The sequence below is a fragment of the Misgurnus anguillicaudatus genome, chromosome 6 (genome assembly GCF_027580225.2).
Source record: "Misgurnus anguillicaudatus chromosome 6, ASM2758022v2, whole genome shotgun sequence".
NCBI lineage: Eukaryota > Metazoa > Chordata > Actinopteri > Cypriniformes > Cobitidae > Misgurnus > Misgurnus anguillicaudatus.
In genome coordinates this window covers 1,676,816-1,702,450 of record NC_073342.2, presented here as the reverse complement: position 1 = coordinate 1,702,450, position 25,635 = coordinate 1,676,816, and the positions used below count along the sequence as shown (strand labels likewise).

The 25,635-nt window shown below is 35.4% G+C and overlaps 5 non-coding genes and 1 pseudogene across 5 annotated transcripts; all 6 read right to left on the bottom strand.

Annotated features, from left to right (window-relative positions):
* Positions 1 to 5,982: 5,982 nt before the first annotated feature.
* On the bottom strand, positions 5,983 to 6,147 carry LOC141364591 (U1 spliceosomal RNA). Its single transcript, XR_012370303.1, has one exon. It is a non-coding gene; the product is annotated as a U1 spliceosomal RNA (small nuclear RNA).
* Positions 6,148 to 7,220: 1,073 nt separating this feature from the next.
* Positions 7,221 to 7,411, bottom strand: LOC141364441 (U2 spliceosomal RNA). The gene has a single exon (XR_012370161.1). It is a non-coding gene; the product is annotated as a U2 spliceosomal RNA (small nuclear RNA).
* Positions 7,412 to 11,460: 4,049 nt separating this feature from the next.
* Positions 11,461 to 11,613, bottom strand: LOC141364459 (U2 spliceosomal RNA; annotated as a pseudogene).
* A 3,783-nt stretch (positions 11,614 to 15,396) lies between these two features.
* LOC141364586 (U1 spliceosomal RNA) lies at positions 15,397 to 15,561 on the bottom strand. Its single transcript, XR_012370297.1, has one exon. It is a non-coding gene; the product is annotated as a U1 spliceosomal RNA (small nuclear RNA).
* Positions 15,562 to 16,634: 1,073 nt separating this feature from the next.
* On the bottom strand, positions 16,635 to 16,825 carry LOC141364440 (U2 spliceosomal RNA). Its single transcript, XR_012370160.1, has one exon. It is a non-coding gene; the product is annotated as a U2 spliceosomal RNA (small nuclear RNA).
* A 7,975-nt stretch (positions 16,826 to 24,800) lies between these two features.
* On the bottom strand, positions 24,801 to 24,965 carry LOC141364585 (U1 spliceosomal RNA). The gene has a single exon (XR_012370296.1). It is a non-coding gene; the product is annotated as a U1 spliceosomal RNA (small nuclear RNA).
* Positions 24,966 to 25,635: the final 670 nt, after the last annotated feature.

Genomic DNA, 25,635 nt, shown 5'->3' with positions numbered 1-25,635 from the left:
ACTTACACATTTTACTTCTTATTTCTTTAGAATTAATTATTATTTATTTTCAATTACAAAGTATGCGATCTGATTTTCTAATCGCGGTGTGTTTTATTCCTCGTTTGCTTGCATGGATTTGCTTTATTTATTTTGCTTGTTGCATTTAAATGCACATTTGATTTGTTGCCGCATTATCCTGTGTTAATGTATTTCAACGTGCTTATAAACAAAAAGTGCGTTATTATAACCAATTATATAGCTGTGAAATATATAAAAGTATTCCCAAAAACCCAGGTAAAAAAGTAAAATAAAAAATAAACCATTTTGATTTAGCAAAAGTTTACAAATAAATGCACTCCCTGTACACAACAAGCACGTCTGGTTACCATTCATGTTTTGCATGATTTAAGTCTCGTCGCATACATGTTTGCGTAAGGATTTGATATTTATTTTTTGTGGAAGTTTATTAAACTAAAAGGCTTTGTATTTTTGCTCCGTGAGCCGCTTGGACGCTGTTTAAATAGTCATCGGGAGTTAACTGTATTTTGCTGTCCTGCAGTTTTTTTCTTTCTTTACGTGTGTATATAAGTGTATGTACCATTTATATAACTATTTCCACATGTAATATCTGAGCGGTGGTTTTTGAGACTTAAACAGAAGGCGAGAGTATGTTTGTGTGTTTTGGTTTATTTTTGGTTCGTCACTGCTTTTAAGAACTATGCACTGATTTGCTGTGTGGTTTGTCCCTTCTGTTAAAAAGTGGATTTAATCTAGTCTCTCCAATTGTGGGTAAATAACCGGTGGGCCGTAAATTTTATCTTTTAAATATTTTTAAGCACTTTCTGTAAAAAATAAATTTGTACTATTTTTGGAGAGTCACGTCTCTGTCTTTAATCCCATCCGAACCAGCAGGGTCCTTTTCATATTTTTGTAACTTTTTTGTTTGTTTATTTTTTCTCTTGGGTTCAATCTATTTTCCTGTGTGAATAAATAACCCAGGTGACCTAGTCGGTTCCTTTTCATACCTTTAACCAAAGGTTACACATGCAAGCAAACGAGGAATAACACATACGATTAGATCATCACGTCACATACTTTGGAATTAATAAGAAACAATTATTCAGTCTAAAGAAATGAGAAGTAAAACGTGTATGTACTTCTTCAAATGGGCACACTTTGGACAACGACCCCCGTCATTACAGTAAAATGTTTTCCCTACTTCCGGTCAAAGCCGCCATTTTGTGAAATGGGCATATAGGCGACGCTGGAGCATGCCGCCATTGTCTCTGTTCAACAAAACAATTGTGTTTATATATAGATCTATTCGATTTTTTTTCGATTTCAATCACCGAATACAAGGTACAACACGATGCCATCTGGCCCTTCTCTCTGGTTTATGTTTGTAAGGAAAATAGAGGGCGAAATTCCATTTCAGTCAAACATTCCTTCGTGCCACGCTGCTTTTTTTCTTTGAACGAAAAAAAAACCCGTGTGCTCCGCCTATACAATTCGTTTTCCTGTTTATGATTATTTTATGCTTAAAACAAGCAAATAAATCTGCCTAAAGGGTAAGAAAAAAAGTCGTGAACTTTTCCCATAAATACTATTTCAAGAAAAACTGTCCTACCCCACTGGCCGATTTTTTGCTTGTTTAAATTCACTTCGATTGCATATATAAAAATATTGTCTACAAACTAGATCACCGGGCAGATGTTTATCTTTTTAGTATCCACCGAAGACACATGCGAACCTGCATATGGGCCAAACTTTTCCACAATACACATTCGTTGTGTGCACGCGCCATTGTCTTTGTTCAACGCGACAGCGTGCTCCGCCTAAATAATTTGACCCATTTTAACATGGGTTTGTTTCTCGTTGTTGTTTTTTCTTTGAAAACAATCTATATAGCGCTCTCCACAATCGTTTTGGTGTTAGCTTTACGTGGAATAGAAACACACAAAAGTACTGAGCGAACGAGAAACATATTATAGAACGCGCAACATCATATAGATCACGGATTGGAAACCAAACTGGCAACCACGCACAAAAGAAGCAAACTCTGGTTTTAAACTCACCTTATTTGTGCCCGGAAAGCGCCCGAGTCGATGAACGGAGTGGACGGAGCAAGCCTCGCTTCCATTTCCGAAGGTCAAAAATCCATTTAAACTTGTAGTCCCCGGTGTCCACTTGTTCTTGTCCAAAAAGCCGAGAAGCGATACCGCAATGGGAGCCGGAGAAGGCGCTGGCTGTCGGGATGGAGGTTAACGGGTCAGAGGTCTGGCACTGAAGGTCTGGGTCCATTCCTCACCGTGTGCATTTCACTCTATACGTGTAAAAAACATACAAATACATAAAATACATACAGAAACAGTTATCACTTACACAAAAAGAACATGAAGGTAAAGCTTCAGTTAATTTGCTTGCTGATTGCTTTTTGCATGCACATAAAAAACTGAACAAAACTGATATACTAAACAAAATAGGCCCTAAAATTGAGGAACACCAGTTGTATAGCTATTTTTTAAATATGAAATAAGACAATAAATTACAAATAACATTTGAATGCCTGCAGCTTGTTCATGTCCACTCCACAAAAAAAAACAGTGTGACCCTTCTATTTGGTTTCAAGTTTGAAAGTTTCGAACCTATGCAACACTCTTAAGACAAATGCTCCTAAAAAGTACCAAATAAGGGTTCCTCAGCATGTAACCACAGCAGAACCCGTTTTTTGGTACTATATGGAAACTTTTTATAAGGTTCTATAAAGAATCTTGCCTTGAAAAGTGCTCGCCTCAATGGTGCTATAAAAAAACATTAATTTATCAGCTGTCAGGAGTGACATTTTTGTTACTTATCCACTTTTTAATGTATAACACTTGATAAAGATTATTTATTGTCAATTCTTCACATGTTTCAAGCATACAAAGCAATCGAAATACAAGGTGCATCAGCATTCAGTTAATATGCCACCTGGAGCTGGAATCAGCTTTCAGAAGAGATCAGATGTGTTTCAACGGTAGACACTTTTAAATCTAGATGAAAAACACGACGGTTTAACTTTGCATTTACTGAATGATTTAAAACAGTACGAATGAAACAGTATAAAAGAATACAACAGTATGAACCTGTAGCTGGAATCAGCTTTCGGATGAGATCAGATGTGTTTCAACAGTAGGCACTTTTAAACCTAGATTAAAAACACATCAGTTTAACTTTGCATTTACTGAATGATTTAAAACAGTACGAATGAAACAGTATAAAAGAATACAACAGTATGAACCTGTAGCTGGAATCAGCTTTCAAATGAGATCAGATGTGTTTCAACAGTGGGCACTTTTAAACCTAGATTAAAGACACATCGATTTAACTTTGCATTTACTGAAGAATATAAAACAGTACGAATAAAACAGTATAAAAGAATACAACAGTATGATCGGTTTAACTTTGCATTTACTGAATGATTTAAAACAGTACGAATAAAACAGTATAAAAGAATACAACAGTATGAACCTGTAGCTGGAATCAGCTTTCAGATGAGATCAGATGTGTTTCAACAGTAGGCACTTTTAAATCTAGATTTAAAGACACATCGGTTTAACTTTGCATTTACTGAAGAATTTGAAACAGTACGAATGAAACAGTATAAAAGAATACAACAGTATAAACCTGTAGCTGGAATCAGCTTTCAGATGAGATCAGATGTGTTTCAACAGTAGGCACTTTTAAATCTAGATTAAAGACACAACGGTTTAACTTTGCATTTACTGAATAAACAGTACGAATAAAACATTATAAAAGAATACAACAGTATGATCGGTTTAACTTTGCATTTACTGAATGATTTAAAACAGAACGAATAAAACAGTATAAAAGAATACAACAGTATGAACCTGTAGCTGGAATCAGCTTTCAAATGAGATCAGATGTGTTTCAACAGAAGACACTTTTGAATCTAGATTAAAAACACATCGGTTTAACTTTGCATTTACTGAATGATTTAAAACAGTACGAATAAAACAGTATAAAAGAATACAACAGTATGATCGGTTTAACTTTGCATTTACTGAATGATTTAAAACAGTACGAATAAAACAGTATAAAAGAATACAACAGTATGATCGGTTTAACTTTGCATTTACTGAATGATTTAAAACAGTACGAATAAAACAGTATAAAAGAATACAACAGTATGAACCTGTATAGCTGGAATCAGCTTCAGATGAGATCAGATGTGTTTCAACAGTAGGCACTTTTAAATCTAGATTAAAAACACCATCGGTTTAACTTTGCATTTACTGAATGATTTAAAATAAAACAGTATAAAAGAATAAAACAGTATGAACCTTGCCTGTTATAAAGGGAATGAAGCTTACGGTATGGTGCTTACCTGCAGAAATAAAGTACAAAAAGAACACACAGAACTTCAATTTTCAACCTGTTTGTGATTACCACACAATCCCGTCACCTGGCTGTGGTCTTCATTTGGTGAACGGTTCTTCACTCATAATTGACCTATACAAGAAATAGAGAAGAATATTAAGCAATTCTGCTCTTACATTTAGATGTGCCCCAAGAACACAGACACACCGGCTCCAAAATGTTGAAACAGTACATTTCTGTTATTTTAATGTGGCAAATGTGTCAGCTTTAAAAGAATCATACCTTACCTTTTAAACAGGATGCGCACTGCATTAAATACCTTTACTCCCAGCATAAGCAAGCAATTTTCAAAATGCTTTAAAAGTAAATGGTGATTATTTTACTTGTTTGCCTGTTTTTGACTACCATAGAATCCTGTCGCCTGGATTCCAACCTATCATTTTCAGGCTTGTAAAGCAAATAATGAAATACATTATCATTGACTTCCATAGTAGGAAAAAAATATTTTGGAAGTATCGTGATAAATGATGAAGAAAATATTTTGAAAAATGATGGTTAGCACACAGTCGATGGTACCTATTAAATTTCATCATATTTTTTTATTCCTACTATGGAAGTCAATGGTCACTATCTGCTGTGGGTTTACCATCATTCCTCAAAATATCTTCTTTTGTGTTAATCAGAAAAAACGAACGCATACAGGTTTAAAACAACAGGAGGATGAGTAAATGATGACAGAATTATCATTATTATAAATTGAAATATTTTCTTACTGCAAGTCATTTAGGTAATCAAGAAAATACTTTACCCGTTGTCTTTGCAAGTTAAACAAATACAGCTTTGCTTCCAGGTCTGTCGACGTTGCTGTGGTTTTTCGACAGCTGTAGTATGAAGGGTAGCGAATGAATGAATACATTGCACAAAAAATCCTTTTTAACTATGCAAATATCTAAAAAGTCTTAAAATAAGATGCATTATTTTGATGAGCAAAAGGACATAAGAAAATAAGCCTAGCCTTTCGGGAGAAAAAACATAAAATTTAAGTGAATTTGGGCTTAAAACAAGCAAATAAATCTGCCAAAGGGGTTAGAAACAAATCTAGATTTAAACACCTAATTCAAGAAAAATTGTCTTAGCCCATTGGCAGATTTGTTGGCTTGTTTTAATGTACATTCATGTACAATATTTCGTTTTGTCTTGTATTTCTAAGCATTTTGTACTGCCCAACGTTGTCTAGGTTGTTTAACGGTTGTCATTTTCTTTTAAAAGCTTTATAATTTATTAGTTTGGATGATTGCCATTCCTGAGAACCGCTTACATTGTAAGTAAAAGAATCATCTAAGCATTATTTTGTTGAATGTCTCTTAGACATGTAGCTGTTTGATTGTGGTTCTATTTAATGGCCAGTCTATACTTGGGGAACGGTCAAACGTCTATTAGATTTTCACTGACAGCCCAAATTAAGCCTTGTTTTAGCCTAGACACATATTCGCGGTCTATTAGAAGTTATGTAGTCGTTTAATAGCCGCTTTTTGATGACCAATGCGTTCTTGTGCCGTGGTTAGGCGTCTCTTGGATTTTCCGTAAAAAGACAAACGAATCTATTTTTAACACAAAGGCCAGGGGAGAGCGCGAACGCAGTCCCCCACTATCAGAAATTTTGCAGTCGAGATTCCCACATTTGGGGAATTCGCAAAGGGTCAGCACAACCGGAGTGCAATGGCTGAGCCTCGCCCTGGGTGAACCACCTTCATGATCAGGGTATCTCCCCTGCCAGGTAAGTATGAGCAACAGCCTTTGAGGCCAGACGGCCGCATCTTCCTGTGACCGATCGCATCGACGGCGCCCCCGAAGGCCGTCCGACTACCATTTCATTACTGTGTGTGACCAGGTGGAAAGGCGCACGAAGCCAGGTCTGAAACCAAATATTCTTCGAGATCTACCCATTTTCCGTTTCCAGCCCGGTTAAACCGTGCAGAGAGAAAAACGTGAAACAATTTAAATCAAATGGATTTAAATAGCGCATTTCAATATATCGTTTCGTTATTACAAAGTAACTTTACGTGGAATAGAAACAAAGAAATGTACAGAGCAATCGAGAAACAACGAAAGCATAGCAATTTTAGAACGTGGATAAATAAAAACACAAGGGCTCAATGACTTACCCGTTGTCGTTGTGAGTTAAACAAATACAGCTATGCTTCCAGATCTGCCGACGTTGCTGTGGTTCTTCGACAGCTGTAGTACAGTGAAAAAAAAGTTTTCAGGTGTTTTGAACATCCCAATCTGTCTCGTTCGCTTTTTCAGCTGTGTCGATGATGTTTAAGTCGTCATCGTGTCACCTCCAAAATACGAATGCATACAGGTTGAAAACAACACGAGGATGAATAAATGATGACAGAGTTATCATTATAAATTAAAATATTTTCTTACTGCAAGTCATTTAGGTAATCAAGAAAATACTTTACCCGTTGTCTTAAACAAATACAGCTATGCTTCCAGGCGTGTCGACGTTGCTGTGGTTTTTCGACCGCTGTAGTATGAAGGGTAGTGGAAAAAAAGTTTTCAGGTGTTTTTAACATCCCAAACTGTCTCGTACGATTTTCTTGCGCCTTCAGCTGTGTCGAGGCTGTTTAATTCGTCCTGGTATCACCTCCGCAAACTGTAAGGAAAATAATTAAATACATTACAAAAACATTTCGTTATCAGCGTGTTCATTTCCATGCAAGCTTTTCGTTAAACCAATAATGCCAACGAATACACAGCACTTTTAAAACACACGAATTAAAAAACACTCTGTCATTCACGCACAAAAGAAACAAATTCTGTTTTTTACCTAACTTATTTGTCCCCGAGAAGGGGAGCGCACCGTTCATGGAAACACTGCAATACCACGTCGATGCATGGAGTGGAAGGAGCAAGCTCCGCTTCCATTTCCGAAGGTCAAAAATCCATTTAACGTATAGTCCCCGGGTAGGAGACGTATCAGACATTAAACTGATAAGAACAGATACTACACTTGATCTTAGCCAAAAGGCCGAGAAGCGATACCGCAATAGACGCAGCCAAAGGGGAGCCGGCGAAGGCGCTGGCTTTCGGGGTGGAGGCTAGCGGGCATTTAACTCTAATATGAAGTAGTATGTAATATGAAGGGTAGAGTGAAAAAAAAGTGTTAAAGTGTTTTAAACATCCAAATCTGTTCGTTTACTTTGTATTTTTTTCCTGTTTTCGAGTAAAAAAGAATTCTTAAATCGAGATGCATTTTCTTAAGCAAAGTGGCTTAGATTTTAAGTCTTGTTTACTGAAATAAATTCTAAAATGTAATAGGTTAAGGCCTAAATCAAGTAAAAATATATGCCAGTGGTTTAAGGGAAATAAACCTAAATTGAGTTTATTATTGCATTAAGTTGGAACAGAAATTAAGTTTATTTTTCTTACCCCACCGGCAGATATTTTTACTTGTTTTAAATATAAACCTGTTGCTTTTTAGAATTTATTTCAATTATTACAACACATAATATCTTAAGCCACTTTGCTTAACAAGTAAATGCATCTCGATTTAAGAATGGTCAGATATTTACTAGAAAACAAGACAAAAACTTCCAAACATGAATTTACAGACGGCTGGAAATTTTAAACAAAATAACTAGACATACCTATTCGGGTCTGCTCCCGTTTGCTGTGATGAAGGGGGCCTTGGTCCAAAGCACATTTTGAGGAATACTTACACATTTTACTTCTTATTTCTTTAGAATGAATTATTATTTATTTTCAATTACAAAGTATGCGATCTGATTTTCTATTTATTTATTTATTTAGCTTGTTGCACATTTGATTTGTTGCCGCATCATTCCGTGTTAATGTATTTCAATGTATTTGTTTATAAGCAAAAAGTGCGTTATTATAATTCATTATATAGCTGCGAAATATATAAAAGTATTCCCAGCAAACACAAAACGTTTTTATAACGTTTTTGTATTTGCTGGGTTGGCATCACTTTCTTTAGCTCACACAAAATTCTACCAAAAAACAGCATATCATTTTCTACTAAATAACTGCATACACTGTGGATTAAAAATGTCCGGAATGCGAACCTGGTAAAACCCAGGTAAAAAAAGCAAATAAAAAATAAACCATTTTGATTTAGCAAAAGTTTACAAATAAATGCACTCCCTGTACACAACAAGCACGTCTCGTTACCATTCATATTTTGCGTGATTTAAGTTTCGTCGCATACATTTTGGAATAAAATAAGGCTTTTAATGTATGCAGACTTCATTCTCCATTAAGGGCTTATCAATCATAATGAACGCTGTTAACTATTCTCATTGAATGGTCTAAATCCAATGCTGGTAAAGAAATCAAATGTCCATTTAAACGCAACAAGCAAACAGCTATGCTTCCAGGTCTGTCGACGTTGCTGTGGTTTTTCGACAGCTGTAATATGAAGGGTAGAGTGAAAAAAGTGTTTAAGTGTTTTAAACATCCAAATCTGTTCGTTTACTTGCTACTTTTTTCCTGTTTTCGAGTAAAAAAATAATTCTTAAATCGAGATGCATTTTCTTGTTAAGCAAAGTGGCTTAGATTTTAAGTCTTGTTTACTGAAATAAATTCTAAAATGTAATAGGTTAAGGCCTAAATCAAGTAAAAATATATGCCAGTGGGTTAAGGGAAATAAACCTAAATTGAGTTTATTATTGAATTAAGTTGAAACTGAAATTAAGTTTATTTTTCTTACCCCGCCGGCAGATATTTTTACTTGTTTTAAATATAAACCTGTTGATTTTTGTAATTTATTTCAATTATTACAATACATAACATCTTAAGCCACTTTGCGTAACAAGTAAATGCATCTCGATTTAAGAATTGTCAGATATTTACTAGAAAACAAGACAATAACAGCAAGACAGACCTTAATTTACTTTTTTCTTCCAAACATGAATTTACAGACGGCTGGAAATTTTAAATAAAACAACTAGACATACCTATTCGGGTCTGCTCCCGTTTGCTGTGATGAACGGGGTCTTGGTCCAAAGCACATTTTGAGGAATACTTACACATTTTACTTCTTATTTCTTTAGAATTAATTATTATTTATTTTCAATTACAAAGTATGCGATCTGATTTTCTAATCGCGGTGTGTTTTATTCCTCGTTTGCTTGCATGGATTTGCTTTATTTATTTTGCTTGTTGCATTTAAATGCACATTTGATTTGTTGCCGCATTATCCTGTGTTAATGTATTTCAACGTGCTTATAAACAAAAAGTGCGTTATTATAACCAATTATATAGCTGTGAAATATATAAAAGTATTCCCAAAAACCCAGGTAAAAAAGTAAAATAAAAAATAAACCATTTTGATTTAGCAAAAGTTTACAAATAAATGCACTCCCTGTACACAACAAGCACGTCTGGTTACCATTCATGTTTTGCATGATTTAAGTCTCGTCGCATACATGTTTGCGTAAGGATTTGATATTTATTTTTTGTGGAAGTTTATTAAACTAAAAGGCTTTGTATTTTTGCTCCGTGAGCCGCTTGGACGCTGTTTAAATAGTCATCGGGAGTTAACTGTATTTTGCTGTCCTGCAGTTTTTTTCTTTCTTTACGTGTGTATATAAGTGTATGTACCATTTATATAACTATTTCCACATGTAATATCTGAGCGGTGGTTTTTGAGACTTAAACAGAAGGCGAGAGTATGTTTGTGTGTTTTGGTTTATTTTTGGTTCGTCACTGCTTTTAAGAACTATGCACTGATTTGCTGTGTGGTTTGTCCCTTCTGTTAAAAAGTGGATTTAATCTAGTCTCTCCAATTGTGGGTAAATAACCGGTGGGCCGTAAATTTTATCTTTTAAATATTTTTAAGCACTTTCTGTAAAAAATAAATTTGTACTATTTTTGGAGAGTCACGTCTCTGTCTTTAATCCCATCCGAACCAGCAGGGTCCTTTTCATATTTTTGTAACTTTTTTGTTTGTTTATTTTTTCTCTTGGGTTCAATCTATTTTCCTGTGTGAATAAATAACCCAGGTGACCTAGTCGGTTCCTTTTCATACCTTTAACCAAAGGTTACACATGCAAGCAAACGAGGAATAACACATACGATTAGATCATCACGTCACATACTTTGGAATTAATAAGAAACAATTATTCAGTCTAAAGAAATGAGAAGTAAAACGTGTATGTACTTCTTCAAATGGGCACACTTTGGACAACGACCCCCGTCATTACAGTAAAATGTTTTCCCTACTTCCGGTCAAAGCCGCCATTTTGTGAAATGGGCATATAGGCGACGCTGGAGCATGCCGCCATTGTCTCTGTTCAACAAAACAATTGTGTTTATATATAGATCTATTCGATTTTTTTTTCGATTTCAATCACCGAATACAAGGTACAACACGATGCCATCTGGCCCTTCTCTCTGGTTTATGTTTGTAAGGAAAATAGAGGGCGAAATTCCATTTCAGTCAAACATTCCTTCGTGCCACGCTGCTTTTTTTCTTTGAACGAAAAAAAAACCCGTGTGCTCCGCCTATACAATTCGTTTTCCTGTTTATGATTATTTTATGCTTAAAACAAGCAAATAAATCTGCCTAAAGGGTAAGAAAAAAAGTCGTGAACTTTTCCCATAAATACTATTTCAAGAAAAACTGTCCTACCCCACTGGCCGATTTTTTGCTTGTTTAAATTCACTTCGATTGCATATATAAAAATATTGTCTACAAACTAGATCACCGGGCAGATGTTTATCTTTTTAGTATCCACCGAAGACACATGCGAACCTGCATATGGGCCAAACTTTTCCACAATACACATTCGTTGTGTGCACGCGCCATTGTCTTTGTTCAACGCGACAGCGTGCTCCGCCTAAATAATTTGACCCATTTTAACATGGGTTTGTTTCTCGTTGTTGTTTTTTCTTTGAAAACAATCTATATAGCGCTCTCCACAATCGTTTTGGTGTTAGCTTTACGTGGAATAGAAACACACAAAAGTACTGAGCGAACGAGAAACATATTATAGAACGCGCAACATCATATAGATCACGGATTGGAAACCAAACTGGCAACCACGCACAAAAGAAGCAAACTCTGGTTTTAAACTCACCTTATTTGTGCCCGGAAAGCACCCGAGTCGATGAACGGAGTGGACGGAGCAAGCCTCGCTTCCATTTCCGAAGGTCAAAAATCCATTTAAACTTGTAGTCCCCGGTGTCCACTTGATCTTGTCCAAAAAGCCGAGAAGCGATACCGCAATGGGAGGCGGAGAAGGCGCTGGCTGTCGGGATGGAGGTTAACGGGTCAGAGGTCTGGCACTGAAGGTCTGGGTCCATTCCTCACCGTGTGCATTTCACTCTATACGTGTAAAAAACATACAAATACATAAAATACATACAGAAACAGTTATCACTTACACAAAAAGAACATGAAGGTAAAGCTTCAGTTAATTTGCTTGCTGATTGCTTTTTGCATGCACATAAAAAACTGAACAAAACTGATATACTAAACAAAATAGGCCCTAAAATTGAGGAACACCAGTTGTATAGCTATTTTTTAAATATGAAATAAGACAATAAATTACAAATAACATTTGAATGCCTGCAGCTTGTTCATGTCCACTCCACAAAAAAAAACAGTGTGACCCTTCTATTTGGTTTCAAGTTTGAAAGTTTCGAACCTATGCAACACTCTTAAGACAAATGCTCCTAAAAAGTACCAAATAAGGGTTCCTCAGCATGTAACCACAGCAGAACCCGTTTTTTGGTACTATATGGAAACTTTTTATAAGGTTCTATAAAGAATCTTGCCTTGAAAAGTGCTCGCCTCAATGGTGCTATAAAAAAACATTAATTTATCAGCTGTCAGGAGTGACATTTTTGTTACTTATCCACTTTTTAATGTATAACACTTGATAAAGATTATTTATTGTCAATTCTTCACATGTTTCAAGCATACAAAGCAATCGAAATACAAGGTGCATCAGCATTCAGTTAATATGCCACCTGGAGCTGGAATCAGCTTTCAGAAGAGATCAGATGTGTTTCAACGGTAGACACTTTTAAATCTAGATGAAAAACACGACGGTTTAACTTTGCATTTACTGAATGATTTAAAACAGTACGAATGAAACAGTATAAAAGAATACAACAGTATGAACCTGTAGCTGGAATCAGCTTTCGGATGAGATCAGATGTGTTTCAACAGTAGGCACTTTTAAACCTAGATTAAAAACACATCAGTTTAACTTTGCATTTACTGAATGATTTAAAACAGTACGAATGAAACAGTATAAAAGAATACAACAGTATGAACCTGTAGCTGGAATCAGCTTTCAAATGAGATCAGATGTGTTTCAACAGTGGGCACTTTTAAACCTAGATTAAAGACACATCGATTTAACTTTGCATTTACTGAAGAATATAAAACAGTACGAATAAAACAGTATAAAAGAATACAACAGTATGATCGGTTTAACTTTGCATTTACTGAATGATTTAAAACAGTACGAATAAAACAGTATAAAAGAATACAACAGTATGAACCTGTAGCTGGAATCAGCTTTCAGATGAGATCAGATGTGTTTCAACAGTAGGCACTTTTAAATCTAGATTTAAAGACACATCGGTTTAACTTTGCATTTACTGAAGAATTTGAAACAGTACGAATGAAACAGTATAAAAGAATACAACAGTATAAACCTGTAGCTGGAATCAGCTTTCAGATGAGATCAGATGTGTTTCAACAGTAGGCACTTTTAAATCTAGATTAAAGACACAACGGTTTAACTTTGCATTTACTGAATAAACAGTACGAATAAAACATTATAAAAGAATACAACAGTATGATCGGTTTAACTTTGCATTTACTGAATGATTTAAAACAGAACGAATAAAACAGTATAAAAGAATACAACAGTATGAACCTGTAGCTGGAATCAGCTTTCAAATGAGATCAGATGTGTTTCAACAGAAGACACTTTTGAATCTAGATTAAAAACACATCGGTTTAACTTTGCATTTACTGAATGATTTAAAACAGTACGAATAAAACAGTATAAAAGAATACAACAGTATGATCGGTTTAACTTTGCATTTACTGAATGATTTAAAACAGTACGAATAAAACAGTATAAAAGAATACAACAGTATGATCGGTTTAACTTTGCATTTACTGAATGATTTAAAACAGTACGAATAAAACAGTATAAAAGAATACAACAGTATGAACCTGTATAGCTGGAATCAGCTTCAGATGAGATCAGATGTGTTTCAACAGTAGGCACTTTTAAATCTAGATTAAAAACACCATCGGTTTAACTTTGCATTTACTGAATGATTTAAAATAAAACAGTATAAAAGAATAAAACAGTATGAACCTTGCCTGTTATAAAGGGAATGAAGCTTACGGTATGGTGCTTACCTGCAGAAATAAAGTACAAAAAGAACACACAGAACTTCAATTTTCAACCTGTTTGTGATTACCACACAATCCCGTCACCTGGCTGTGGTCTTCATTTGGTGAACGGTTCTTCACTCATAATTGACCTATACAAGAAATAGAGAAGAATATTAAGCAATTCTGCTCTTACATTTAGATGTGCCCCAAGAACACAGACACACCGGCTCCAAAATGTTGAAACAGTACATTTCTGTTATTTTAATGTGGCAAATGTGTCAGCTTTAAAAGAATCATACCTTACCTTTTAAACAGGATGCGCACTGCATTAAATACCTTTACTCCCAGCATAAGCAAGCAATTTTCAAAATGCTTTAAAAGTAAATGGTGATTATTTTACTTGTTTGCCTGTTTTTGACTACCATAGAATCCTGTCGCCTGGATTCCAACCTATCATTTTCAGGCTTGTAAAGCAAATAATGAAATACATTATCATTGACTTCCATAGTAGGAAAAAAATATTTTGGAAGTATCGTGATAAATGATGAAGAAAATATTTTGAAAAATGATGGTTAGCACACAGTCGATGGTACCTATTAAATTTCATCATATTTTTTTATTCCTACTATGGAAGTCAATGGTCACTATCTGCTGTGGGTTTACCATCATTCCTCAAAATATCTTCTTTTGTGTTAATCAGAAAAAACGAACGCATACAGGTTTAAAACAACACGAGGATGAGTAAATGATGACAGAATTATCATTATTATAAATTGAAATATTTTCTTACTGCAAGTCATTTAGGTAATCAAGAAAATACTTTACCCGTTGTCTTTGCAAGTTAAACAAATACAGCTTTGCTTCCAGGTCTGTCGACGTTGCTGTGGTTTTTCGACAGCTGTAGTATGAAGGGTAGCGAATGAATGAATACATTGCACAAAAAATCCTTTTTAACTATGCAAATATCTAAAAAGTTTTAAAATAAGATGCATTATTTTGATGAGCAAAAGGACATAAGAAAATAAGCCTAGCCTTTCGGGAGAAAAAACATAAAATTTAAGTGAATTTGGGCTTAAAACAAGCAAATAAATCTGCCAAAGGGGTTAGAAACAAATCTAGATTTAAACACCTAATTCAAGAAAAATTGTCTTAGCCCATTGGCAGATTTGTTGGCTTGTTTTAATGTACATTCATGTACAATATTTCGTTTTGTCTTGTATTTCTAAGCATTTTGTACTGCCCAACGTTGTCTAGGTTGTTTAACGGTTGTCATTTTCTTTTAAAAGCTTTATAATTTATTAGTTTGGATGATTGCCATTCCTGAGAACCGCTTACATTGTAAGTAAAAGAATCATCTAAGCATTATTTTGTTGAATGTCTCTTAGACATGTAGCTGTTTGATTGTGGTTCTATTTAATGGCCAGTCTATACTTGGGGAACGGTCAAACGTCTATTAGATTTTCACTGACAGCCCAAATTAAGCCTTGTTTTAGCCTAGACACATATTCGCGGTCTATTAGAAGTTATGTAGTCGTTTAATAGCCGCTTTTTGATGACCAATGCGTTCTTGTGCCGTGGTTAGGCGTCTCTTGGATTTTCCGTAAAAAGACAAACGAATCTATTTTTAACACAAAGGCCAGGGGAGAGCGCGAACGCAGTCCCCCACTATCAGAAATTTTGCAGTCGAGATTCCCACATTTGGGGAATTCGCAAAGGGTCAGCACAACCGGAGTGCAATGGCTGAGCCTCGCCCTGGGTGAACCACCTTCATGATCATGGTATCTCCCCTGCCAGGTAAGTATGAGCAACAGCCTTTGAGGCCAGACGGCCGCATCTTCCTGTGACCGATCGCATCGACGGCGCCCCCGAAGGCCGTCCGACTACCATTTCATTACTGTGTGTGACCAGGTGGAAAGGCGCACGAAGCCAGGTCTGAAACCAAATATTCTTCGAGATCTACCCATTTTCCGTTTCCAGCCCGGTTAAACCGTGCAGAGAGAAAAACGTGAAACAATTTAAATCAAATGGATTTAAATAGCGCATTTCAATATATCGTTTCGTTATTACAAAGTAACTTTACGTGGAATAGAAACAAAGAAATGTACAGAGCAATCGAGAAACAACGAAAGCATAGCAATTTTAGAACGTGGATAAATAAAAACACAAGGGCTCAATGACTTACCCGTTGTCGTTGTGAGTTAAACAAATACAGCTATGCTTCCAGATCTGCCGACGTTGCTGTGGTTCTTCGACAGCTGTAGTACAGTGAAAAAAAAGTTTTCAGGTGTTTTGAACATCCCAATCTGTCTCGTTCGCTTTTTCAGCTGTGTCGATGATGTTTAAGTCGTCATCGTGTCACCTCCAAAATACGAATGCATACAGGTTGAAAACAACACGAGGATGAATAAATGATGACAGAGTTATCATTATAAATTAAAATATTTTCTTACTGCAAGTCATTTAGGTAATCAAGAAAATACTTTACCCGTTGTCTTAAACAAATACAGCTATGCTTCCAGGCGTGTCGACGTTGCTGTGGTTTTTCGACCGCTGTAGTATGAAGGGTAGTGGAAAAAAAGTTTTCAGGTGTTTTTAACATCCCAAACTGTCTCGTACGATTTTCTTGCGCCTTCAGCTGTGTCGAGGCTGTTTAATTCGTCCTGGTATCACCTCCGCAAACTGTAAGGAAAATAATTAAATACATTACAAAAACATTTCGTTATCAGCGTGTTCATTTCCATGCAAGCTTTTCGTTAAACCAATAATGCCAACGAATACACAGCACTTTTAAAACACACGAATTAAAAAACACTCTGTCATTCACGCACAAAAGAAACAAATTCTGTTTTTTACCTAACTTATTTGTCCCCGAGAAGGGGAGCGCACCGTTCATGGAAACACTGCAATACCACGTCGATGCATGGAGTGGAAGGAGCAAGCTCCGCTTCCATTTCCGAAGGTCAAAAATCCATTTAACGTATAGTCCCCGGGTAGGAGACGTATCAGACATTAAACTGATAAGAACAGATACTACACTTGATCTTAGCCAAAAGGCCGAGAAGCGATACCGCAATAGACGCAGCCAAAGGGGAGCCGGCGAAGGCGCTGGCTTTCGGGGTGGAGGCTAGCGGGCATTTAACTCTAATATGAAGTAGTATGTAATATGAAGGGTAGAGTGAAAAAAAAGTGTTAAAGTGTTTTAAACATCCAAATCTGTTCGTTTACTTTGTATTTTTTTCCTGTTTTCGAGTAAAAAAGAATTCTTAAATCGAGATGCATTTTCTTAAGCAAAGTGGCTTAGATTTTAAGTCTTGTTTACTGAAATAAATTCTAAAATGTAATAGGTTAAGGCCTAAATCAAGTAAAAATATATGCCAGTGGTTTAAGGGAAATAAACCTAAATTGAGTTTATTATTGCATTAAGTTGGAACAGAAATTAAGTTTATTTTTCTTACCCCACCGGCAGATATTTTTACTTGTTTTAAATATAAACCTGTTGCTTTTTAGAATTTATTTCAATTATTACAACACATAATATCTTAAGCCACTTTGCTTAACAAGTAAATGCATCTCGATTTAAGAATGGTCAGATATTTACTAGAAAACAAGACAAAAACTTCCAAACATGAATTTACAGACGGCTGGAAATTTTAAACAAAATAACTAGACATACCTATTCGGGTCTGCTCCCGTTTGCTGTGATGAAGGGGGTCTTAGTCCAAAGCACATTTTGAGGAATACTTACACATTTTACTTCTTATTTCTTTAGAATGAATTATTATTTATTTTCAATTACAAAGTATGCGATCTGATTTTCTATTTATTTATTTATTTAGCTTGTTGCACATTTGATTTGTTGCCGCATCATTCCGTGTTAATGTATTTCAATGTATTTGTTTATAAGCAAAAAGTGCGTTATTATAATTCATTATATAGCTGCGAAATATATAAAAGTATTCCCAGCAAACACAAAACGTTTTTATAACGTTTTTGTATTTGCTGGGTTGGCATCACTTTCTTTAGCTCACACAAAATTCTACCAAAAAACAGCATATCATTTTCTACTAAATAACTGCATACACTGTGGATTAAAAATGTCCGGAATGCGAACCTGGTAAAACCCAGGTAAAAAAAGCAAATAAAAAATAAACCATTTTGATTTAGCAAAAGTTTACAAATAAATGCACTCCCTGTACACAACAAGCACGTCTCGTTACCATTCATATTTTGCGTGATTTAAGTTTCGTCGCATACATTTTGGAATAAAATAAGGCTTTTAATGTATGCAGACTTCATTCTCCATTAAGGGCTTATCAATCATAATGAACGCTGTTAACTATTCTCATTGAATGGTCTAAATCCAATGCTGGTAAAGAAATCAAATGTCCATTTAAACGCAACAAGCAAACAGCTATGCTTCCAGGTCTGTCGACGTTGCTGTGGTTTTTCGACAGCTGTAATATGAAGGGTAGAGTGAAAAAAGTGTTTAAGTGTTTTAAACATCCAAATCTGTTCGTTTACTTGCTACTTTTTTCCTGTTTTCGAGTAAAAAAATAATTCTTAAATCGAGATGCATTTTCTTGTTAAGCAAAGTGGCTTAGATTTTAAGTCTTGTTTACTGAAATAAATTCTAAAATGTAATAGGTTAAGGCCTAAATCAAGTAAAAATATATGCCAGTGGGTTAAGGGAAATAAACCTAAATTGAGTTTATTATTGAATTAAGTTGAAACTGAAATTAAGTTTATTTTTCTTACCCCGCCGGCAGATATTTTTACTTGTTTTAAATATAAACCTGTTGATTTTTGTAATTTATTTCAATTATTACAATACATAACATCTTAAGCCACTTTGCGTAACAAGTAAATGCATCTCGATTTAAGAATTGTCAGATATTTACTAGAAAACAAGACAATAACAGCAAGACAGACCTTAATTTACTTTTTTCTTCCAAACATGAATTTACAGACGGCTGGAAATTTTAAATAAAACAACTAGACATACCTATTCGGGTCTGCTCCCGTTTGCTGTGATGAACGGGGTCTTGGTCCAAAGCACATTTTGAGGAATACTTACACATTTTACTTCTTATTTCTTTAGAATTAATTATTATTTATTTTCAATTACAAAGTATGCGATCTGATTTTCTAATCGCGGTGTGTTTTATTCCTCGTTTGCTTGCATGGATTTGCTTTATTTATTTTGCTTGTTGCATTTAAATGCACATTTGATTTGTTGCCGCATTATCCTGTGTTAATGTATTTCAACGTGCTTATAAACAAAAAGTGCGTTATTATAACCAATTATATAGCTGTGAAATATATAAAAGTATTCCCAAAAACCCAGGTAAAAAAGTAAAATAAAAAATAAACCATTTTGATTTAGCAAAAGTTTACAAATAAATGCACTCCCTGTACACAACAAGCACGTCTGGTTACCATTCATGTTTTGCATGATTTAAGTCTCGTCGCATACATGTTTGCGTAAGGATTTGATATTTATTTTTTGTGGAAGTTTATTAAACTAAAAGGCTTTGTATTTTTGCTCCGTGAGCCGCTTGGACGCTGTTTAAATAGTCATCGGGAGTTAACTGTATTTTGCTGTCCTGCAGTTTTTTTCTTTCTTTACGTGTGTATATAAGTGTATGTACCATTTATATAACTATTTCCACATGTAATATCTGAGCGGTGGTTTTTGAGACTTAAACAGAAGGCGAGAGTATGTTTGTGTGTTTTGGTTTATTTTTGGTTCGTCACTGCTTTTAAGAACTATGCACTGATTTGCTGTGTGGTTTGTCCCTTCTGTTAAAAAGTGGATTTAATCTAGTCTCTCCAATTGTGGGTAAATAACCGGTGGGCCGTAAATTTTATCTTTTAAATATTTTTAAGCACTTTCTGTAAAAAATAAATTTGTACTATTTTTGGAGAGTCACGTCTCTGTCTTTAATCCCATCCGAACCAGCAGGGTCCTTTTCATATTTTTGTAACTTTTTTGTTTGTTTATTTTTTCTCTTGGGTTCAATCTATTTTCCTGTGTGAATAAATAACCCAGGTGACCTAGTCGGTTCCTTTTCATACCTTTAACCAAAGGTTACACATGCAAGCAAACGAGGAATAACACATACGATTAGATCATCACGTCACATACTTTGGAATTAATAAGAAACAATCATTCAGTCTAAAGAAATGAGAAGTAAAACGTGTCCAAATGGGCACACTTTGGACAAAGACCCCCGTCATTACAGTAAAATGTTTTCCCTACTTCCGGTCAAAGCCGCCATTTTGTGAAATGGGCATATAGGCGACGCTGGAGCATGCCGCCATTGTCTCTGTTCAACAAAACAATTGTGTTTATATATAGATCTATTCGATTTTTTTCGATTTCAATCACCGAATACAAGGTACAACACGATGCCATCTGGCCCTTCTCTCTGGTTTATGTTTGTAAGGAAAATAGAGGGCGAAATTCCATTTCAGTCAAACATTCCTTCGTGCCACGCTGCTTTTTTTCTTTGAACGAAAAAAAAACCCGTGTGCTCCGCCTATACAATTCGTTTTCCTGTTTATGATTATTTTATGCTTAAAACAAGCAAATAAATCTGCCTAAAGGGTAAGAAAAAAAGTCGTGAACTTTTCCCATAAATACTATTTCAAGAAAAACTGTCCTACCCCACTGGCCGATTTTTTGCTTGTTTAAATTCACTTCGATTGCATATATAAAAATATTGTCTACAAACTAGATCACCGGGCAGATGTTTATCTTTTTAGTATCCACCGAAGACACATGCGAACCTGCATATGGGCCAAACTTTTCCACAATACACATTCGTTGTGTGCACGCGCCATTGTCTTTGTTCAACGCGACAGCGTGCTCCGCCTAAATAATTTGACCCATTTTAACATGGGTTTGTTTCTCGTTGTTGTTTTTTCTTTGAAAACAATCTATATAGCGCTCTCCACAATCGTTTTGGTGTTAGCTTTACGTGGAATAGAAACACACAAAAGTACTGAGCGAACGAGAAACATATTATAGAACGCGCAACATCATATAGATCACGGATTGGAAACCAAACTGGCAACCACGCACAAAAGAAGCAAACTCTGGTTTTAAACTCACCTTATTTGTGCCCGGAAAGCGCCCGAGTCGATGAACGGAGTGGACGGAGCAAGCCTCGCTTCCATTTCCGAAGGTCAAAAATCCATTTAAACTTGTAGTCCCCGGTGTCCACTTGTTCTTGTCCAAAAAGCCGAGAAGCGATACCGCAATGGGAGCCGGAGAAGGCGCTGGCTGTCGGGATGGAGGTTAACGGGTCAGAGGTCTGGCACTGAAGGTCTGGGTCCATTCCTCACCGTGTGCATTTCACTCTATACGTGTAAAAAACATACAAATACATAAAATACATACAGAAACAGTTATCACTTACACAAAAAGAACATGAAGGTAAAGCTTCAGTTAATTTGCTTGCTGATTGCTTTTTGCATGCACATAAAAAACTGAACAAAACTGATATACTAAACAAAATAGGCCCTAAAATTGAGGAACACCAGTTGTATAGCTATTTTTTAAATATGAAATAAGACAATAAATTACAAATAACATTTGAATGCCTGCAGCTTGTTCATGTCCACTCCACAAAAAAAAACAGTGTGACCCTTCTATTTGGTTTCAAGTTTGAAAGTTTCGAACCTATGCAACACTCTTAAGACAAATGCTCCTAAAAAGTACCAAATAAGGGTTCCTCAGCATGTAACCACAGCAGAACCCGTTTTTTGGTACTATATGGAAACTTTTTATAAGGTTCTATAAAGAATCTTGCCTTGAAAAGTGCTCGCCTCAATGGTGCTATAAAAAAACATTAATTTATCAGCTGTCAGGAGTGACATTTTTGTTACTTATCCACTTTTTAATGTATAACACTTGATAAAGATTATTTATTGTCAATTCTTCACATGTTTCAAGCATACAAAGCAATCGAAATACAAGGTGCATCAGCATTCAGTTAATATGCCACCTGGAGCTGGAATCAGCTTTCAGAAGAGATCAGATGTGTTTCAACGGTAGACACTTTTAAATCTAGATGAAAAACACGACGGTTTAACTTTGCATTTACTGAATGATTTAAAACAGTACGAATGAAACAGTATAAAAGAATACAACAGTATGAACCTGTAGCTGGAATCAGCTTTCGGATGAGATCAGATGTGTTTCAACAGTAGGCACTTTTAAACCTAGATTAAAAACACATCAGTTTAACTTTGCATTTACTGAATGATTTAAAACAGTACGAATGAAACAGTATAAAAGAATACAACAGTATGAACCTGTAGCTGGAATCAGCTTTCAAATGAGATCAGATGTGTTTCAACAGTGGGCACTTTTAAACCTAGATTAAAGACACATCGATTTAACTTTGCATTTACTGAAGAATATAAAACAGTACGAATAAAACAGTATAAAAGAATACAACAGTATGATCGGTTTAACTTTGCATTTACTGAATGATTTAAAACAGTACGAATAAAACAGTATAAAAGAATACAACAGTATGAACCTGTAGCTGGAATCAGCTTTCAGATGAGATCAGATGTGTTTCAACAGTAGGCACTTTTAAATCTAGATTTAAAGACACATCGGTTTAACTTTGCATTTACTGAAGAATTTGAAACAGTACGAATGAAACAGTATAAAAGAATACAACAGTATAAACCTGTAGCTGGAATCAGCTTTCAGATGAGATCAGATGTGTTTCAACAGTAGGCACTTTTAAATCTAGATTAAAGACACAACGGTTTAACTTTGCATTTACTGAATAAACAGTACGAATAAAACATTATAAAAGAATACAACAGTATGATCGGTTTAACTTTGCATTTACTGAATGATTTAAAACAGAACGAATAAAACAGTATAAAAGAATACAACAGTATGAACCTGTAGCTGGAATCAGCTTTCAAATGAGATCAGATGTGTTTCAACAGAAGACACTTTTAAATCTAGATTAAAAACACATCGGTTTAACTTTGCATTTACTGAATGATTTAAAACAGTACGAATAAAACAGTATAAAAGAATACAACAGTATGATCGGTTTAACTTTGCATTTACTGAATGATTTAAAACAGTACGAATAAAACAGTATAAAAGAATACAACAGTATGATCGGTTTAACTTTAGATTTACTGAATGATTTAAAACAGTACGAATAAAACAGTATAAAAGAATACAACAGTATGAACCTGTATAGCTGGAATCAGCTTCAGATGAGATCAGATGTGTTTCAACAGTAGGCACTTTTAAATCTAGATTAAAAACACCATCGGTTTAACTTTGCATTTACTGAATGATTTAAAATAAAACAGTATAAAAGAATAAAACAGTATGAACCTTACCTGTTATAAAGGGAATGAAGCTTACGGTATGGTGCTTACCTGCAGAAATAAAGTACAAAAAGAACACACAGAACTTCAATTTTCAACCTGTTTGTGATTACCACACAATCCCGTCACCTGGCTGTGGTCTTCATTTGGTGAACGGTTCTTCACTCATAATTGACCTATACAAGAAATAGAGAAGAATATTAAGCAATTCTGCTCTTACATTTAGATGTGCCCCAAGAACACAGACACACCGGCTCCAAAATGTTGAAACAGTACATTTCTGTTATTTTAATGTGGCAAATGTGTCAGCTTTAAAAGAATCATACCTTACCTTTTAAACAGGATGCGCACTGCATTAAATACCTTTACTCCCAGCATAAGCAAGCAATTTTCAAAATGCTTTAAAAGTAAATGGTGATTATTTTACTTGTTTGCCTGTTTTTGACTACCATAGAATCCTGTCGCCTGGATTCCAACCTATCATTTTCAGGCTTGTAAAGCAAATAATGAAATACATTATCATTGACTTCCATAGTAGGAAAAAAAAATATTTTGGAAGTATCGTGATAAATGATGAAGAAAATATTTTGAAAAATGATGGCTAGCACACAGTCGATGGTACCTATTAAATTTCATCATATTTTTTTATTCCTACTATGGAAGTCAATGGTCACTATCTGCTGTGGGTTTACCATCATTCCTCAAAATATCTTCTTTTGTGTTAATCAGAAAAAACGAACGCATACAGGTTTAAAACAACACGAGGATGAGTAAATGATGACAGAATTATCATTATTATAAATTGAAATATTTTCTTACTGCAAGTCATTTAGGTAATCAAGAAAATACTTTACCCGTTGTCTTTGCAAGTTAAACAAATACAGCTTTGCTTCCAGGTCTGTCGACGTTGCTGCGGTTTTTCGACAGCTGTAGTATGAAGGGTAGCGAATGAATGAATACATTGCACAAAAAATCCTTTTTAACTATGCAAATATCTAAAAAGTCTTAAAATAAGATGCATTATTTTGATGAGCAAAAGGACATAAGAAAATAAGCCTAGCCTTTCGGGAGAAAAAACATAAAATTTAAGTGAATTTGGGCTTAAAACAAGCAAATAAATCTGCCAAAGGGGTTAGAAACAAATCTAGATTTAAACACCTAATTCAAGAAAAATTGTCTTAGCCCATTGGCAGATTTGTTGGCTTGTTTTAATGTACATTCATGTACAATATTTCGTTTTGTCTTGTATTTCTAAGCATTTTGTACTGCCCAACGTTGTCTAGGTTGTTTAACGGTTGTCATTTTCTTTTAAAAGCTTTATAATTTATTAGTTTGGATGATTGCCATTCCTGAGAACCGCTTACATTGTAAGTAAAAGAATCATCTAAGCATTATTTTGTTGAATGTCTCTTAGACATGTAGCTGTTTGATTGTGGTTCTATTTAATGGCCAGTCTATACTTGGGGAACGGTCAAACGTCTATTAGATTTTCACTGACAGCCCAAATTAAGCCTTGTTTTAGCCTAGACACATATTCTCGGTCTATTAGAAGTTATGTAGTCGTTTAATAGCCGCTTTTTGATGACCAATGCGTTCTTGTGCCGTGGTTAGACGTCTCTTGGATTTTCCGTAAAAAGACAAACGAATCTATTTTTAACACAAAGGCCAGGGGAGAGCGCGAACGCAGTCCCCCACTATCAGAAATTTTGCAGTCGAGATTCCCACATTTGGGGAATTCGCAAAGGGTCAGCACAACCGGAGTGCAATGGCTGAGCCTCGCCCTGGGTGAACCACCTTCATGATCATGGTATCTCCCCTGCCAGGTAAGTATGAGCAACAGCCTTTGAGGCCAGACGGCCGCATCTTCCTGTGACCGATCGCATCGACGGCGCCCCCGAAGGCCGTCCGACTACCATTTCATTACTGTGTGTGACCAGGTGGAAAGGCGCACGAAGCCAGGTCTGAAACCAAATATTCTTCGAGATCTACCCATTTTCCGTTTCCAGCCCGGTTAAACCGTGCAGAGAGAAAAACGTGAAACAATTTAAATCAAATGGATTTAAATAGCGCATTTCAATATATCGTTTCGTTATTACAAAGTAACTTTACGTGGAATAGAAACAAAGAAATGTACAGAGCAATCGAGAAACAACGAAAGCATAGCAATTTTAGAACGTGGATAAATAAAAACACAAGGGCTCAATGACTTACCCGTTGTCGTTGTGAGTTAAACAAATACAGCTATGCTTCCAGATCTGCCGACGTTGCTGTGGTTCTTCGACAGCTGTAGTACAGTGAAAAAAAAGTTTTCAGGTGTTTTGAACATCCCAATCTGTCTCGTTCGCTTTTTCAGCTGTGTCGATGATGTTTAAGTCGTCATCGTGTCACCTCCAAAATACGAATGCATACAGGTTGAAAACAACACGAGGATGAATAAATGATGACAGAGTTATCATTATAAATTAAAATATTTTCTTACTGCAAGTCATTTAGGTAATCAA